The sequence below is a fragment of the Serinus canaria genome, chromosome 20 (genome assembly GCF_022539315.1).
Source record: "Serinus canaria isolate serCan28SL12 chromosome 20, serCan2020, whole genome shotgun sequence".
Lineage (NCBI taxonomy): Eukaryota > Metazoa > Chordata > Aves > Passeriformes > Fringillidae > Serinus > Serinus canaria.
The window spans coordinates 91,784-111,563 of NC_066333.1; the positions used below are offsets into that span (position 1 = coordinate 91,784).

Below are 19,780 nucleotides of genomic sequence, written 5' to 3' on the forward strand. Positions count from 1 at the left end.
CCACAAGGGCCTCACACAGGAGTAGCCTTCCAGATGTCATCAGGTGCTGAAGGCTGAGGACAAGGGTACCGAGCAGCCTGGTGAAAGGAATGAGGGATTTGTCTTTAGAAGCAAACTGTAGGTTTGCTGGTAGATGAAAATAGTACTGAGAGATAAAAGAAACCGTGGGAAGGATTCCACTGATTGATGAATGGACTGAGAGATTTGTCTTTACAAACAGTAAATCTGCTGATAAATAAAGTTAGATACAGAGAGATAAACCATATCAGAAGAACCATACATTCCATAGATATTCCATTGATTGACACAAGGGGGAAAAAAAAGGGGGGGGGAGGGTATACAAATTACAAGGGAGTCTTAGGTATTTAGGCATTTTGGGAAGTCTGTACCTCAAGTACGTCAGCCAATGGGGAAAGAGAGAAGGGAAATGTGGCCGGGAAATCAGGATAAAAAGGAGGCTGCGTCCTCTAACAATTTGAGAAACCCCATGGAAAACACCCACGACCTCTCCCTTTATGAAAATAAAGTTACAGGACTCCTCTGTCTCCTTTTTGACATAAACCTCTGGTGTTTGTGGATTAATTTTCGTAACACTGTAATAAAAAGAGAGACTGCAACAACACTGTACATAGCATCAGTGCCTACATCCTGGGGAGTACTGGGACCTCCACTTTCCCACTCATAGCCCCTCTGAGCTGCCCTGAAGTGTTTTCCATAGGGAGTGTGGCAGCTGGATACCTGAGACTGACCCTGCAGCAGGTTCTGCCTTTTTCCCAGTCATGCCTAGGCAGCTACTTGCAACTGAGCTGCAACTGATGGTTAAAGGTTTGTGCAGATCCAGACTCATGGAGTGCGGAGGAGATCTCCCCCTCAGGAGAGCTGGGCTTCACAGAAGCCAGCCAGTGTCTGGGCACCCAGCAGAGCTGGGGGAACTCTTCTCAGAAAAAAAACTGGGAAACAGAAGCTTTACACAAGAAAATACAGAACTAGGACATAAAGCTATGACCACAAGAATGTCAGCAAGACAGGCCAAAATTTACCTACTCCAAAGTGGCTTCTTCCTGAAGAAGGGTTATCTGGCTCCCCACAAGTGGCAATGAGGCATGCAGGATGGCATTTGCCAGTCCTAACCCTGGCTTGTGTGTCACTGTCTACACCCATGTGTACATGGATCTCCATCTCCTCATGGCATCTCTGCTAGCAGCCAAGGTAAGCCCTGCATGAAGCAGAGCTTCCCAATGCCAGCTGGGAACCACCACTGGAAGAGCCTACCCAGGACTCAGACAAGAGGAACTGCTCCCCACACATCTCAATTTCAGCTGTGAGCTGTTGATCTCTTGTATTTCTTCTCACCTCCCTTTTCTCTGAGACACAAAGCCTGTCCAACTTCCTACCCCCAAAGAAGGAGTTTGTCTGCTCATCCTCTTCCTTTCCAGCTTTGCCAGCTTGATGCTGCTACCACAGAAAGGATGCACACACAGAAGTTCAGAGACCATACACAGATACAGCAATGTAACAAGTTTTTCCCTTCTGTTTTTCCACACTCTCTATTTGATTTTTACCATCCCAGTGCACAAACCAACTGCTTTTGAATTGTACTGTTTGTCACCTGCTATTATGCTGCTCCCCAGCAGAGGAGCTGTGTGGATAGTGTCAATCCACTCATTTCCCACTGGACTCCTTTGCTTCAGGCTGTCAGTCCTACTGTTTTGTTACTGTTTGTGGTATCTTTTCTCTTTGTCCTGCAGCAGTTTCTATTGACATTTCAGTCAGACAATTCCTCTGATCCAGCTCCCATGAGAAAAACATCCAGGAAACAGTGACACAACATTCTGTCACACTTTATGCTCTGTCATCATCTGTGTTTCGCATGTGTTGTGCTCATCTGTTTTCTCCATGCCCTCTCCAGCATCTTAAAAAAAGGTTTGCATTATTAGCTGTATGCAAATTTATTAGGTTTGCATTATTAGCTGGTGCATTTTCCTTCAGTTCTTAACAGTGCTGGCACCTTTCCCTGCATCTTCATGTTTCACATGTCCTGAAAGACATGCCTTTGTTGCCTTTCTTGCTCCAGTACTCAATCTATGATCTCTAACCTTGGGTTTCCCTGCAATATTTTACAACTGTTGGAATAGCCACTGAGTTCACAATGTTGTGCCTGTGCCATCTAGAAGCCCTTTAAATTCTGGCTGATCTTTTAAATTGAAATTGTTGTTTTATTAAAGGTTAAACCATAACACAATGCATTCAGGGCTTTTCTACACCAACAGATATGTTGAATTTGGGTGCAGCATGGTCACAGTCACAAGGATGTTCGGGATGACAGCAGGTCCTCAGTCTGAAGCCAGACCTGCCTTTGTAGCTATTTTTTAGGGCCTTGTTTAACCTTTGTCCCAGCTGAGGGTCTGATCTGGATCCTTATGTAGTCCCTGTTACTGCTGGCACAGCTAAATCATTCCCCTTATTTAACTTAATAAATACAGTATTGCTGCCCCACCAGATCAACCAGCTCCATCCTTCCTCTATAAGTGGCATTCTGCTCATCGTCTTTCCATCAAATTTTCAATAAATTTTTCAAATTTTCTACTGCCACTAGACAATGTAAAGACCAGTATGTCTTCTCCTGCACATCGACTGGTCACCCCAACAATCAAAGGACTCACCTGTTACTGAATACCTTGCTGCAGTTGTAAACCTTAATGGACAGCATTTCACCCATGACAAGCTTCCCATAGTGCGGCCAACGAAAGAGCTGCAAACAAATGGAGCAGGAAGGGATGACAACTCATTCTCAACCACACTTTCCCTGTCTGGTTGGCTCCCCTGTGAGGTGACCAAGCCCATGGACATGATGAAAAGCAACTCTGATGGGAAGTTACTTTCCTGCTGGCCAGGCATAGAGCCTCTCCAGCAGCACAGAGCCACAAGTCAGCTGCTACAGAAGTCAGAGCAGCACCACCCTGGAAAAAGAAGGATGCTTGTGCCTCCTGGGGTCCCTGAGCTGGCAGGTTGCGGAGTGAGACAGAACATGGGAACGTACAGAGGTGCCTGGGGAGAAGTGATCACCTGGGCAGGGAGTCATCTGGCTTAGAGAAAAGCTGCACTCTGAGGCTTCATCTCACCACACATCCAAAACAGTGGCTGTGCCTTCTGCTCCCCCCCCACCTTCACTGCCTTTCCCCAGGCAGCACATTGGCACTGGGACTTGAGCAAGGGACAGGTGGGAACCACCCACTGGCACAGCACAGGTGGGCTGTCACAGGCTTCAGTGGGGATGGCACTGGAGAAACAGACATGCTTCCCAGGCCACCCCCACACCTGCCCCTGCACACACACACATATGCACACATATATACACTCAAACACACAAGTCCCACTCCTGTCCCACAAGGCATCAACTGCAGTGACAATCTGGCTTTCTGAGGGTAGGGGGAGCTTTGCCTTCAGCTTTGATATGCCCAGGCTTCCAGGCAGTGTCACTCAGTTGAATTTCAATTCCTGGAGGCTTGTACGCGTAGGTTACATACACAATGTGAGGGATCCATCTGCCCCTCTGAGCAGAGAGGAAGAAGGAGACAGCAGAGAAATTCCGAGAAAACAGTCTAGTGGAAGGTGGCCCTGTCCATGGTGTGGGGGTTGGAATGAGATGATCTTCAAGGTCCCTTTCAATGCAAACCAATCTATGATTTTATGACCGAGACACTGACCTGTCCCATCCCAGTCCCACATGTTCCACATGATCCCAGTTTCCTCACCTCCTTGAAGATCGCCTCTGGGCCACAGCAGACCTTTCTTGTCTTCTGGGTGAAGCCTTGAGAAGTAGAGAGGAGGTGTAAGGTGCTGTCAGGGGAAGGCAGCCCCCAGCACTAAATCCCCAAACCCCCACCCTCCCTGGCACCCGGAGCCCACCTCGGAAGCTGAGATGGACCTGCCGCTCGCCATGGCCCGGCAGCTGGGAAAGCCGCCGGACACCGACACTGAGCGCCATGGAGCTCGTGGTGAGCCCTGCTGCCTCTCGCTCAGCCATGCACCACCCAGAGTGACTCAGCTCCAACTCACCCAGCCAGTCTGGCCAGACACTCCACACCCCAGTGGCCCATGGGTCAGGCAGCCCCTGCTGAGGGACACAGGGAGGAGGGGGAAGCCCTGACTGTACTGCCTCCCTCCGTCCACCCATGGCACCAGGCTGAGACCCCCCAAAATGCACCTCTGCTGGCTGAGAGAGCCCTGGACCACGGGGGACCCCCGGGGAGCACTGCAGGAAATGGCAGGAGAAGTGAAGCCATCACATGGCCATTCTTCAGCTGGTGCTTGGAAGGACACAGGCTGCTGAATTCAGAACTGAGACACCAGCTGCAAATACAGAGCCTGGCTCTGCTTTCAGCCCTAGCCCTGCACCTTCCCCAGAACAAAATCACAGGTCCTGTGGCTAAAACCCTCCAAAACAAACAGAGCAAGGGTGGGAAAGGCAGCTCAGATTGTGAGGGTTGGGCTCCTCTGACATGAGGAAACGGCACCTGCTCAGCAGCCTCCTGAGCAGGGGCCTGAGGTCCTACTCAGTGGAGGTAGGATGCCAGAGCACTTTGGGACAGCAGTTGCACCCTAGCTGCCAGATTTCTGCAGGGCAGAGACAAGCATCAAAATCCACAGGCAGTGGGACAGGAGCTTCAGCTGCTCCGCAGCATGCTGGCTACCTCACAAGGAGGGGTAGGAGGGAGAGCTGGGGCACATGGTGGCAAGAAGCTGGCTGTGCTCCCTGCTGCAGCCCCCGGGCCTAATTCAGCTCATCCTATCTACTCGAGAGCTAATAGAGATGCCAGAGTTCTTTCAAAGCACAAATTCAGACCAGATTAAAGCAATCGAAAAATCATAAGCTGAGCAAATTTTGGGGGGCATTTCTTCTTCCTGAGGGTCTGCTTCTCCTTCTCAGCACCCAGCACCATGTGTGCTAATGTCTTTACAAAGAATTTGATGAGTGAGGGTGTGGGTGTTAGCTTGAAATGGGTCTTAATGTCTCTACTAACTTTGGGGAGTAGGTTTGTTGCAGACCCCAGACAATCTGGCTCCTGAAACAGACAAGTGGGTCTATACAAGCCTGACCTTCTGAACTTTGCTGTAAAATGACGGGTTCAAGGGGGGATATGTGGTAGGTGGTTCGGGAGGGTTGTACCTTCCTGGTACCTAAGCCAATGGGCAAAGGAAGAGGGCAATATGCAGCTGGGAGTTTAGGATGAAAGGAGGCTGCAGCATGCAAATTCTTGAGAGAGAAAAGTGGACTCTCCCTTTATTCAAATAAAGTTTCAGGACTCTTCTGTCTCCTCTGTGGACACTGGCTTTTCATAGCATGATTTTCCATAGACCTCCATCCACACGTGCTATACAGAGTGCTTTGCAGCAGGCCAGAATGGCTTATTCAGCTCTACTAACACCAAGAAGTGAATCATACCTGTGTAATGCCAGTTGCTTCAAAGCAAGACCTGCAGATATTTCCTTTATTCCCCTTTTGCACAAGCACTTCCTGGACCACCTGAAAAGCACTGCTGGGGGTGGTGGAAGCATGCTGTTGTAAGAGGATGCAGCTTTACCACTGTCCTAGCTACAGGAGTATTCTACGCCCCTCTCACTCCTGGTGAACTGTTGATGATGGATCATTTGCAGGAGCTGCCCAGTGCACACCCGACCCCTCAGGCCTATAAGCAGGGTGTTAAATAAGGAAAGGCAAACCCTGCAACACAGGGCAGAGTTCCTTTTTCTTCACACCAATGACTCAGCTGTGTTGACTCCCACCGAGGAAGCACCAGCACAGTCACACCCAGCCTGAGGGGTCATCTCTTCTAATGGGCCATACAAGACTCAAAGGGACAGCAGAATGGGCAGCTGCAATACTTTAACTATCAAGGACTCTCAAAATATCCCATGACTCACAGTGTTACCTCACGAATTGTGAAAGTTTCTGCCGTGAGGGAGGTACTGAACATCCCCACCTGAACCTGAAAGAAATGAGAGGGATGTGTCTTTACAAACTATGGTCCTGTTTGTAGATAAGGGCAGATATGGGTAGGTGAAAAAAACAATTCTAGAGGAATTCCACCAATTGACACTGTTGCTCGCCCAAGGCTTTGCTAAATTCTTGGACTTAGAGAAACAGAACAGAGATACAAAGAAAAGAAGGGTGGAGGCTTGGGGTTGTGTGGTGTGCACGTTGGAAGGGGGTCTGTATTAGGCCATTAGGGAAGTCTGTACTTCTCAAGTACCTCAGCCAGTGGGGAAAGAGAGAAGAAAAATTGGCTGGGAAATTAGGATAAAAAGGAGGCTGCATCCTCCATCATTTGGAGAGACCTTATGGAAAATGCCCCATGGTCTCCCCCTTCATTCATGAGTAAAGCTACAGGACTCCTGTGTTTCCTTTTCGGACATAAACCTCTGGCGTTGTGGAATAATTTTCCTAACAAATGAGTATATAAAATCTTTAGGCCTGGGGACTTCTGGCACCACCTCTTGATAGATTTGGAGGAGAACCAGAACTTCAACAGGACTTGTACCATCACCCTGACCAACAGGGTGCCAGGTTGTATTCAGTCGTTGTGGGTTAAAACCAGTTTTCTCTGTATCATTGTATTTATCGTAATTGAAATAAACAGGGCAGGAGATCTTTCTCCTTTTTAATGCCTTTATTAAAAGTGATCGGCTCAAGGTTGGGAGGCTTGACAGGTCCGCAGTCTCGCCGTCGTCGCTCCCAGGAGTGGCAAGAGGAGGAGGAAAATGCAGCTTTGTCCACTAGCAGGCAGAGCTGGGGGTCCTGTCCTCACAAGAGCAGTGGGGATACTCCACTAGTTTTGCTTTTTGGATTTGCTGTCCAGGGTACTGGCCCCAGCTTAGGTCCTCTTTGGCTGGGCCGAGAGGCAACAAAGGTTCTCAGCATCTCGGCAGGCTCTGTACCTTTTTCCTCATGTCCAGACATCACCTCAATCTCCTAATTCTGTGTTGGCTCGTTGTTTTAGGGGTCCTTTCCTGGGTTTGGTGGGGGGTCCTCTCTCGTTGTATCCTGGCTCCGAGGTTATTTCGCATGTCCTCCGATGTCCCCTCCTTTCACTGGCTGAGAAGGGCCATCCACCTGGCCCAGGCAGGGCGGTACTTGACAAAAAGGGGAATTCTCAACAATAGAGAGTTAACGACCGACTCTTAACAGGTAATTCCAACATGAAGTTAACAAAGAACGCTGCCAGCAACTAGCTCCCAGCTCAACTTGTAACTCTGCAACCTTTTTCTAAAAAATGGTTAAACCCTTTTTTTTACTCATAACAGTAATCACTTTAAGAAATTTCAACTCTGACCTGTAATCTCTCTTAAGGTTGTTGAGGGTTCATTTCACACACCAGTTGATTTTCCAACCAGCACGACCATGCAACAACAAAACATAGCAGACTTGACAGCATTTGGCACCACTTTTGTGAGCCCAAGTAAGTGAGATCATCAGTTTAAAACAGACAGAAAGCTCAATGTGCTGACCCCACATCCAGTCATCGGTAGAGTGGAGTGAGGAGTGCAACTTGGGCAGTTTAATGAGACATCCACACCATCAAATTATGCTGCTGCCGAGTGGATCCAGTACTTGCTCAAAGCTGGTCAGAAGTCAGAACCTCCCTATTGAGTTTCTGTGGCTTCCTCAAACACCTGGAGCAGTATCATCACTGCACCCACCTGAAGACAGTGCCTCATTTTTAGCAAAACTATCCCCTGTGTATTTTAGACCTCAAGGAGGGCCATTAACCCAAGCAGTCATCCAGGGAAAAAAGGCATTATCTCCCACTGCCTGCTGGGTACTGTGGCATAGCCTGGCATGAAATTTCCCCAGTATTTATTGCCACATGTCCAGGAAGCAAAAGAAACCCTCCCCACTGAGCTCCTACATGCAATAGCTTTTGATTTTTTCAAAGCCCTGAGGCTGAAATACCTTTGGGGATCACAAGTGTAAAAGTGCTTGTTTAATCTTGGCAAGGGTAAAAAGACTTCTGGGGTGTTCCCTGTGCTCACTGGGAAGATAAATCAAGCCAGTGACTGGGGAACACAGAGAGCATCCACAGCACATTGTCCTGAGGAAAATGACCTGACCTCTCCTCTAACTCGACAGCCATACCATCAATCTGCATTCCAGCTACACCTAGGGCAGCAGACCTACCATCCTCCCACAAAGTGCCCAGCAGCTGTCTGCACTTCCTGTAAAACCTGGAGCTCCAAGGAGAGTAAAAGACAGAAAACAGGCAAAATTCTGCCATCCCAGGTCAGTAGCTTCTAAATTTAGCTTCCCATGGCTTTTCACATGGGCCATGCAGCTCTTCTTCCTAAGTTACAATTACAGGACTTGTTTCCTTTTTCTTGCTCACATTTCAGCCACTTACCTGTGGGTAAAGAGCATCCCCTTCAAAATCTGGTCTGCTCCCACAGTGGGAAGAACTTCCCCAGACCCCACTCAGACCTGCCTCTACCACTTCTTGGCCTCTTCCTCCCCAAAACAGGAAAGGTGTCTTCTACCATAAATGAGTCCTCTCCCTGGAGATACCTCAGCTTGCTGCAGAACAGTGACTTCACTCCTTACAGGGCAGACACAGAGGACTCACTCTCTTTTGCATGGGAGCTGGCAGAGTTTAAGGAGCAGCAAAATGGGCTTCAAAATACACACACAAAAGAACCCAGCCTTAGGTTTCTTGTATGTATAACAGAGAAGGAGAGCTCTATCTACAGGCTGTGAACAGCTGAAAACACAAATGAAGGATGTTCTCAACCAAAAGAGCAGTTTCTCAGAGATGACTTGGCAGTTTTCCTCCCTCTCTTCCACAGCTGTAACACATTTCAGTTTAGACAGCCACTCAAGATGAGAGCTTGCTTGGTTTCCTTCAAGACTAAGTCTTGAAGTGCATGACTTAGTGCAAGAAGTGCAAGAAAATGGGGTGCTGCAGGTTAGGTGTCAAGAAAGACAGTCCAGCTTTCTCTAGAGGAAGCTGGCTGCTGTTTATGTAACCCGAGAGAACATAACATGGTCCAAATAGGTTTGAATAAAAAACTAGAGTAGCTTCATCTTGGCTCAGCAGTGGTCCTGACCCCCCAGCCCTTCAAGCACAAGATATGTAATGGTAGACGATGGGGTGCAGCTTCCTCCGTCATACATTAGCAGCTAGAGCACTGAGCACAGCGAACAGCAGAGGGCAAACAGGGGTGTGGCACGTCTCTGAGGGTGTGGCACATCAGTTTGTGAGGCAGTTCGCACAGGGAGGGCAAGCAGGCAGGGTTGAAGGATTTTCCTGCTAGTAAGGTGTACTGTGTATTGTTTGCGGTGTTTCTGTTGGTTGGTAGGTTTTAGGATTCTGGGAGTAATGATTTTTATGCAATTGAAAACTGTAGTAAGTTAAAGTGTATGTAACCAGATGGAACCCTCCAAAAAAGGATGCACCTGTCCAGACCCATTCCTGTGCAGACTGTTTGAGCTTATTTCAGGGGTTTCAGGGGGCGTTGCGGAAGAAATCTGCCTGTTCACGGTGTGAACAGGTGAAGGATCTCCTTTCGCTGGTGGCTCAGCTTAGAGAGGAGGTTGAAAGACTAAGGACTATCAGGGAAAGTGAAAGGGAAATAGACTGATGGAGTTCTGCCCTTCCATCCTTGAGAGAGGCCCACCAAGAGACAGAAGACTCCCATGCCTCTGTCAGACAACAGAAGGACACCTGGTAGATGAACGGGAATGGAAATGGGCCCCTTCCTGGGGAGGTAATAATAAAAATTCCTCCAGACCCCCATCCCTTAAACAGGTGCCATTTCAGAATAGGCATGAGCCCCTGGATCTGGAGAGTTAGATAGATGATTTAGAAGAAAATTATCTGCCCAGTGAGCCTCCCAATTATGATTCATCTGTAAGACAGATCACTGCCTCTAATATCAAAAAGAAAATAAGGGTAATTGTAGTGGGTGATTCCCTTCTGAGGGGAACAGAGGGCCCCATATGTTGACTGGACCCACCCCACACAGAGAGGTCTGCTGGCTCCCTGGGGCTTGGGTACGGGATATCAGTGAGACTGCCTGGGCTGATTATTACCCACTGCTGATACTCCAGGCTGGCAGTGATGAGATTGAAAAGAGGAGTGTCAGGACAATTAAAAGAGACTTTTGGGCACTGGGACAAGTGGGTGATAGACAGGGGTGCAGGTAGTCTTTTCCTCAGTCCCTTTGGTGGCTGAGAAAAATGGTGAGAGGAATAGGAGAGCTCACATTATCAAGTGGCTCAAGGGTTGTTGTCATTGGCAGAATTTAGGATTCTTTGATCATGGGGCAACTTTTACAACACCTGGCCTGCTGGAACCAGATGGGCTCCATCTCTCTGTTAAGTACAGAAGGCTTTTAGCTCATGAACTCATGAGAGGGCTTTAAACTAGGTTTGAAGGGGAAAGGGGATGCAGCTGGGCTGTCTGGAAGCAGGCCCAAGGGTGGTAAGCCTGAGTTAGGGGCGAAATCAGCCGCCCAGCTGAGGTGCATGGATACCAGTGCACACAGCATGGGTAACAAACAAGAAGAGCTGGAGGCCATGGTCCATCAGCAGAACTATGATGTAATTGCCATCACAGAAACGACGTGGTGGGATGACTCACATGGCTGGAGCACTGCACTGGATGGGTACGAGCTCTTCAGGAGAGACAGGAAAGGGAGAAGAGGTGGAGGGGTGGCCCTTTATATTAGGGAGGGTTTTGTTGCCATCGGTATTGAAACTAATGATGATGAAGTTGAAAGCCTATGGGTGAGAATTAGGGAGAAGGCCAACACGGCTGACATCCTCCTGGGAGTCTGTTATCGTCCACCCAACCAGGAAGAAGTGGACAACTTATTCTATAAACAGCTAGAGTTTCAGGTTCATCAGTCCTGGTTCCTGTAGGAGACTTCAACTGGCCCGACATCTGCTGGGAACTTAATACAGCTGAAAAAAGGCAGCCCAGGAAATTTTTAGAGTTTGTGGAGGACTTTTTGTCGCAGCCAGTGGGTGAGCCCACTGGGGAGGGACTATGTTAGATCTGCTGTTTGCAAATAGAGGTGGGCTGGGGGGAGATGTGGTGGTTGGAGGCCACTTGGGGCACAGTAATCATGAAATTATAGAATTCTAGATATTTGGTGAAATCAGGAGGAACACCAATAAGACTTTTACACTGTTCTTCCAGAGGACAGGCTTTGGCCTATTTAGGAGACTTATTCAGAGTTCCTTGGGAAGCAGCCCTTAAAAAGAAAGGACTTCCGGAAAAGTGGGTGTGCTTTGAAACAGGGATCTTAAGGGCACAGGAACAGACTGTCCCTATGTGCCGAAAGACAAGTCAACGAGGCAAATGTCCAGCCTGGATGGGCAAGGAAATTTTGGAGGAGCTTAGGAATGAAAAGAAGATGTATCATCTTTGGAAGGAGGGTCAGGTCTCTCAGGAAGTATTTAAGGGGGCTGTTAGAGCATGTAGGAAAAAATTGGAGAGGCCAAAGGTCAGTTTGAACTTAAAATGGCAACTTCTGTAAAGGATAATAAAAAATGTTTTTACAAATATATCCATTGTAAAAGGAAGGGTAAGACTAACCTTTGTTCTTTATTAGATGAGGAAGCGAACTTAGTAACTGCAGACTAAGAGAAGGCAGAAGTGCTTAACGCCTTCTTTGTCTCAGTTTTTAGTGAGAAGACACCTTGCCTTCAGGACAACTGTCCTCTTGGGTTGGTTGATGATATCAGGGGGCAGAATGGTCCCCCCATTATTTAAGAGGAGGCAGTCAGAGAACTGCTGAGCTGCTTGGATAGTCATAAATCCATGGAACAAAATGGGATCCATCCCAGGTGATTAGAGAGCTGGCAGATGATCTTGCCAAACTGCTCTCCATCATTTACCAGCAGTCCTGGCTCACTGGTGAGGTTCCAGATGACTGGAAGCTGGCCAATGTGACACCCATTCACAACAAGGGTGGGAAGGAGGATCCTGGTAATTATAGGCCAGTCAGGCTGACCTCAGTATCCTGTAAGGTAATGGAACAGTTTATATTGAGTGTCATCATGCAGCACTTACAGGACTGCACGGGTACCAGACCCAGCCAGCAGGGGTTTAGGAGGGGTAGGTCATGTTTGACCAACCTGGTCTCCTTTAATGACCAGGTGACCCTCCTGGTGCATGCAGGAAAGGCTGTGGATGTTGATGTGTACCTGGACTTCAGCAAGGTCTTTGGCACTGTCTCCCACAGCATACTCCTGGTAAAGCTGCAGCCCAGGGCTGGGACAGGAGCATTCTTTGCTGTGTTCAGAACTAGCAGGATGGCCAGCCCAGAGAGTGCTGGTGAGCAGGGCTGCATCCAGCTGGCAGCCAGGCACCAGGGGTGTCTCTCAGGGCTCTGTGCTGGGGCCAGCTCTGTTCAATATTTTTATTGACAACATGGATGAGGGTATTCAGTCTCTCATTAGTAAACCTGCAGACGACTCTAAGCTGGGAGCTGGGAGTGTATGTCCATCTGTTGGAAGGTAGGATGGCTCTGCAGAGAGACCTGGAATGGTTGGATGGATGGGCAGACTCCAATTGGGTGAAGTTTAATAAATTCAAGTGCCCAGTCCTGCATTTTGGCCACAATAACCCCCTGCAATGCTACAGGCTGGGGATGGTGTGGCTGGACAGTGCCTAGGCAGAAAGGAACCTGGGGGTGCTGGTCAACAGCCCGCTGGACATGAGCCAGCAGTGTGCCCTGGTGGCCAAGAAGGCCAATGGCTCCTGGCCTGGATCAGGAATGGTATGGCCAGCAGGAGCAGGGAGGTCATTCTTCCCCTGTACTTGGCACTGGTGAGGCCCCACCTTGAGTTCTGGCTCTTCAGTTTGGGAAAGATGTTGAGACACTCAAGCGTGTCCAGAGGAGGCAATGAGGCTGGAGAGGGGCTGGGAACACAAACCTGTGAGGAACCACTGAGGGAGATAGGGGTGTTCAGCCTGGAGAAAAGGAGACTCAGGTGACCTTATCACTCTCCACAACTTCCTGAAAGGTGGTTGTAGCCAGGTGGGGTTGGTCTCTTTCTCCAGGCAACAACTGACAGAACTAGAGGACACAGTCTCAAGCCATGCCAAGGGAAATACAGGTTGGAAATTAGGAAACCTAAGTTTTTTACAGAAAGAGTGATAAAGTTCTAGAATGGCCTGCCTGGGGAGGTGGTGTAGTTACCATCCCTGGATGTGTTTAAAAAAAACTGGATGTGGCACTCGGTGCCAGGGTTTAGTTCAGGTGTTGGGGCTGAGTTGGACTCGATGATCTTGAAGATCTCTTCCAACCTAGTCATTCTGTGAATTCAACAAAGTTCTGCCTTCACTCAAGCTTGTAACTTAAGTTTCAGGGCCTGGATCACAGATGCAGTCTCCCAATGTATTCTCACCATCTTCTGGTTTATCGGGTAGAACACACAAATTCTTTTGCTTCCTTAACTTCACAGTAAAGGAACATCTTATCTTGCTGCAGGAAAGGGCTGTGGGGATTCAGCAGTCTTAGTGATTAAAGGGGAACAAAATTAACAATGATGGACAACTGGCTCTGCTTTTTTTTTTGATCTCACTAAACCTAGGCTCACTGAGATACTGAAACACCACCATCCACATTGCTGGAAAACAAAGGGAAAAGTCCAGGAAGGAAATAAGAGTCCAGACAAGCTATCAAAGTCAAAGTAGAATATTTATTTATGTAACTGAAAGTGCTGACACTTCTAGTACAATGACAAGCCCAAATTTCTTTACCTCTACTTGGAAATGAACTATCTTCCTCAAAACATTTGTGCTTCGCTATCATGTGCCTGTTCTACAGTTCCCAGATGATGTAATGCACACTTCACACTACTGAGGTGACACCTCCTTGGAGTTCCACAGATAAGTTACTTCTTCATTTCGTAACCTGTGTGATATAAAGAATTCACTCAAAGCATCCTCATTTCAGTATTTCCAACTGCAGGATTTTTAAAGTCACATTAATGTGACTCATTAATCTCACTCCAATCCCATTAATTAATGATTAATTCTCATTTAACCCCCATAAATAAGCAAAGTGCAGTGTTCTTGAACTATAACAATGGCTTCAAGCAGGAGTTCATCACAGAAAGAAATTTTGCTAATAGAAAAATGTGATTAAAAAGAACACAAAAAGGTATGTTCGCTGAAACATAAAAAAAAAATATTAGCACTTTATGAAGACCTGATTGGCACTTTAGGAAGGACCTCAGGCATCCAACCAACAGTCTTTGGTCACGTCTATTTCAAAGGCAGCTTGATAAAAGACACCTATCGAGGAGCACATGGTAAGTGTCATTATAACAAACACAGGTGTAACACTTCTACCACCAGGCTCAGCACTAGAGCAGCTCATTTCAGAGGCCTACCCTGATAGCGAGTAGCAGATGGGCTGTGTCAAGCAACTATGTGCGGTGTGATGTATCACAAACTGTCGCTGTTGCAAGGTAGAAAACCAACAAGGTCAATCTTTCTGTGACAAAAACTTCCAGCGCTTGGAGGTTTTTCTGTATTTACATTTCTTCCAATAGAAATCTTTGAAAGATCAAAGACTGAGCGCAAGCAGGTGAAAGAAGTGGTGTGACTCGTGCAATCTCAAGGCACTAAGCATCCATAGAGTGTAAGGGAAAGTGTGGCTGCAGGCAGCTCTCCTTCTCCCCAGTGCTACAGGTAGCCAGGGCTAGCCTGAATCTACATCACCTTGATTTCTGGCAGTTTCAGGGGGGGCCACTCCTGCCATTCATTGTATGACACTAGCTGCTTGGGCACTTCAGCCAGAACCACCTGGGGAAGTGCTTCCTGGGGAGCCTGAAAAGAGAATGGGGAGAATAAATCAGAAATACCACAAAGAAGCAATTTTGTAGCCCAGCGAAACAGTCTCTTAGAGAATTTGGAACACCTGCCCTGCTCATTCTGTTTTAAGAATTGCTTGCTACAGCTTTAGGAGCACTTTCAGCGAGCACTTCAGTCTCAGTGAGCGCTGCTGATGAAAACCACTTGTTCTCACTTCAACCTCAGACTCACATAGCCTTTATGTGGCCCCAGTCTGAGTGAAAAACTGCCCCAGCCATTAGCAATGTCTCTCATTTTGGGTTTTCATTTGAATCACTCAAGGCAATTGACCATGCAAAATGCACGAACACCAATGCCAACAGTGGAAGTCAGGGAGCTGGTGAGTGACTGGACTGCTTTCAACAGCAGGGAAGACTGACCTCAACTTCAATCACTCATGGGCCTCAACATCAGAGACTGACAGTATGATCTCAGTTCTTTGCCTAAATGTTTGTATCACAGGACAGAGAACATCCCCTTTAATCCTGCAATAGCCAAGAGATAGTATGTGAAATCAATTATACAATGAAGGCTCTCAAGAACAGCGAGACACAGCTTTGAACCCAAGCCAACATCTCAACTCTCACTGGAAAGAAGCAGCACAGGCATGCCCTCTGAGCATGCAGCTCACTGCCTTGTCAAGACCATGGTCATTTTTAGGATGCATATATCCTGGCAATGGCACTCTTCTGAATTTAAAAAAACCATAGATTTTTGAACTGTTGGAAAGGCACAAACTGGACAACGTCCTGTGCAGCTGGCTCTCCTGTCACAGATTTCAGACCACCGCTATCTCCATCAAGGAACTCCATTGCTTTAAAACTGGCTTCACCAACACCAACAACGAAAATGGACCTGGGCAGCTTAGAGGCATTAACAATGGCTAATTTGGTCTAGATTGGCAAATTTGGTCTAATTTGCCTAGTTTGGTCTAGATCAGTGATCTCTCCATCTGTGATGATCAGCAAGATAAAGTATTGCTGAAAAACATGAGAAAGCATACAGTTAGGTCTTTCAACACCAGAGCTCACGTAACTGAAGGCAGATAGAGCACTCCCTAATGCTAAGAAAGAAATCAAATGTTGCTGGGCATAAGACAAAACCAGAACATTAAAGAAACTTATGTTCCTTCACATTTTTTCCTATGCCTAATGATTTTCATTGTGCACTTCCAATATTCTCTGTACAAGAAAAAAGAGAATGGATTAAGTTCAATTTATAAAAAACAGTTACATCAATTGGCAAAAAGTACTAGAGACAAAAAGTATTACTAAATAAACATAGCTGCATACAAAATTCACTGATAGGTGCTGTTTTACTGACTGGCATTCAGAAAGGCTAGAGATATTTAAAATCCCTGCAGTATAACTCAAAACACCTTGGTTGTTTTTTTATGAATAATTTAATTCAGGTGTGTCTAATTAGAAGTATTAGAAATCTCAAAACACAGCAGTGATAGATAACATGAAGGGAAGAATGGCTTTTCCAGAAAGAAAGGAGCACCTCAAACCAATGCCTTAGTGTGGTAAAGCGTTTAAAATTTCTATAGTTTTCCAGAAGCTGAAGTTTAGTACCTGGTTCTGAAATGAGCAACTGCTGTTTTATGGCAGCCATTTACAGACTTAAAAGGAGGCAAACACAATGAAAATTGCAAGAAACGGATCTCCTTAGCCCAAGTGCCTCACAGCATGGGAAATGTATTTGATAGACATACACACATTAAGTAGCACCAAAAATACTGACACAGCTCGGTGATAAAACAAGTAGCACAGTATACGTCAAAATTCTTTCTGATTGGTCTGTCAGAATGAAATCAGCTAAAATCTATCAGTACATTCAAGTCTTAAGCAAAACAAATCAAGTTTTAAAGAAATGAAGTAAAATTTTAACAGCAACCATGGCCACAGCAGCACACAAACGAGCCCATGACCACAGAGAAGCACAGATGCTCTGTAATCAGCACACGGATTGAACAGCTCTCAGACTCCATGCCACTATGGTGGGACAGAGTCAAGCCCTTTGGTAGCTTCTTAGAGGTTTTTTCTCAACATTCTTGAGAGCAAAATTGTTCAGCACAAAACTCTATTCTATGCGCATGCCCTACAGGTGACAGAGCTTGGTAAGAGAGATTAGAGCGAGGCAACTGCTGCCTTAGTCCAACTGAACAGCCAACACAGCTACCCTGTACAATGCAACAGTAAGTACAGTGCCAGCAAACGGGGAGAGAAATAAATATCCCTTGAGCAATGAAACTAATGTGTCTACCCAGTATAGGTTCATATCAGTATGTACCAAGAGAGCATCGACATGGTCTCTGTAGGCTTACAACAGACAACCAAACTTGTGATTCAAAGGAAGGAAGATAACATTAATTTATTATTCCATTCTTTTCAACCATCAACTTGGAAAACAGAAACATCAACCCAAAGCAGATCCACAGTAAAGACTTTGCACTTACTGCAGCAGTTCCTTGTTGCAGCAAGTGTGCTGCAAACCTTGCCATGTGGTTTATAATAGGAGAGAAGTTGGTTGGCCTGTAGAGTCGGATCTGCAGCAAAATCTGGTGGTAGGCATCCACTATTCCTTGGATTCCTACAACACAAGGAAGGAAAGCTGCCACAAGAGCCCACAATTCCTCCAGTCATTGTTTTATAAGCATTACTAAACAGCATAGCCAGAAGACACCTGCCACAGCTGTGAACTCCTGAAGGGAAAATAAGCAGCAGCATAACAGGAAATACAGGAAGCACAGAGATGAAAACTGTGGACAGGTGCAGAGATTGGATTTGCACATCTCTTTCCCATTCTACAATTCTTCATATCAGTCTTTGTACCTTTAACATCAGAAAGTTCAGGATTTTAGCTTTTGAGCTGGCAGGGCTGATTGAGAAGGCTTCAAACCAAGTTTGAAGGGGGAAGGGAATGAGACCGTACTTGTTAGACATGAGCCTAGGGCTGACATGCCAGCATCAGGGTGAAATCAAAAGCCCAGTTAAAGTGCATCTATACCCTGCTGACTCTGAAATGTGTGAGTATCACTGGAACACACTTGCACACTTACAGAGACAAGCCAGGGTCTCCTATGGTAATAAAAGCCAAAAGGGAAAGAGCAGAAAATTATCTCAAAGGAATGATGAATGTTCCTCCAGGAAGGCAATACAGCCAACAGCCCAGATGAGTGCTTTACACCAACGCAGAGAGCACAAGCAACAGACAGGAAGACCTGGAAGCCATTGGTGCTCCTAGAAAGCAACAACTTTGTGCCCTTATTGAAACTTGGTAGGACACCCATGGGAATCCTGTCACTAGAGTACAGCTACTGATGGCTACAGGCTGTCAGGAAGGAACAGGAGAGTAAGGAGAGGTGGAGGGGTTGCCCTCTACACCAAGAGGTGGACTGAGTGTGAAGAGCAGCCATGTGGGTAAAAATCAGATAGAAAGCCTGCGGGTAAAAATTAGTGACCAAGGCAACAAAGGGAACTTCATGGTTGGGGTCCACTACAGGCTGCCTGATTAAGGGGAGCCAGTTGTTGAAACTTTTCTGCTCCAGCTATGTTGAAACTTTTCTGCTCCAGGAAGCTCTTGTCCTGCTGGGTGACTTGAACTGTCCTGATATCTGTGGGGGAAGTAGCACAGTGAGCTGTAGGCAATCCAGGAGACTCCAGGAATGCATGGAAGATAACTTCTTGACCCCCAGTAATCAACAGCCCTGCCAGAGAGGATGCATTACTGGATCTGTTGGTCACCAATGCAAGGCAGCTAATTGGGAACATCAAGATCAGAGGCAACCTGCACTGCAGTGATCATGCATTGGTGAAATTGGCAGTCCTGAGGAATATGAGTCAGGAAAGAGTAAAATTAAGCCCCTGAAGGTTAGGAAAGCAGACTTCCAGCTCTTCAGGGAGACAGTCAGTGGATCCTCTAGGATACTGCCCTTGGGGACAAGGGAGAAGAACAGAGCTTGGCAGATTTTTAAGGAAGCCTTCCATAAGAGCTAGCAATCCCAGGAGCAAGAAATCAGGCAAGGCAGGCAAGAGAACAGTATAGCTGAGTAGGGAATTGCTGGTCAAATAAAGGGAAAGAAACAGATGCATAGACAGTTGAAGCTAAGACAGGTGACCCAGGAAGAGTATAGAGATAAAGTTCGGTTGTGTAGGGGCGGCCAAGGTGGAGCTGGAACTGAACCTGACAAAGGAGGCAAAGAGTAAAAGGAAGGGCTTCTACAGGACCATTAACCAGAAAAGAAAAGTCAAAGGTGTTAGCCCCTGATCAACAATGTTGGAAAACAACAGGTAACAACATCTGGTAACAACAGATGAGGAGGTTGAGGTACCCAATAGCTTTTTGCCTCAGTCTTCAATGGCAAACTACCTTTCCACACCTCTTGAGCAGATGGACAGCAGGATGTGGAGGAGCAAAGTCCCTCCCACTGTAAGTAAAGATCAGGTGTGTGATCACCTGAGGTATCTGAAAGTACTTAAGTCTATGGGACCCATAGATGGCTTCACCAAGGGCAAGTCCTCCCTGACCAACCCAGTGCCTTGCACAATGCCATAGCTCAGTAGGCAAGGGAGGGGACAGAGATGTCATTTATATGGACTTCTGTAAAGCCTTTGACACTGATTCCCACAGCATCCTTCTCTCCAAACTGGAGAGAGATATGAAGTTGATGAGTGGACTGTTAGATGGATAAGAAACTGGTTGGGCAGTCACAACCAGAGAGTAGTGGTCAATGGCTCAGAGTCCCAATGGACATTGGTGACAAGCGGGGTCCCTCAGGGGTCTGTATTGGAACCAGCTTTGTTTAATATCTTCATTAGTACATGAAGGGAACAAGTGTACCCTCAGCAGGTTTGCAGATGACACACCTGAAGGACAAGGCCATCCAGAGGGATCTGGACAAGTGAGAAGTGGCC

General features: G+C 46.9%; 1 protein-coding gene across 20 annotated transcripts in view; it reads right to left on the reverse strand.

Moving 5' to 3' along the window:
* Positions 1–13,685: 13,685 nt before the first annotated feature.
* The window catches only part of RBM12 (RNA binding motif protein 12), a 46,820-nt gene continuing 40,725 nt past the window's right edge, over positions 13,686–19,780 (reverse strand). For 18 of the 20 annotated variants that reach the window (XR_007779215.1, XR_007779226.1, XR_007779217.1 and 15 more), the window contains 2 exons: positions 17,323–17,456; positions 13,686–14,840 (listed from right to left, as the gene is read on the reverse strand). The gene's annotated coding sequence lies outside the window, so the exon portion shown is untranslated. The remainder of the gene's footprint in view (positions 14,841–17,322; positions 17,457–19,780) is intronic. The other 2 variants (XR_007779214.1, XR_007779219.1) reach the window with 2 other exon arrangements.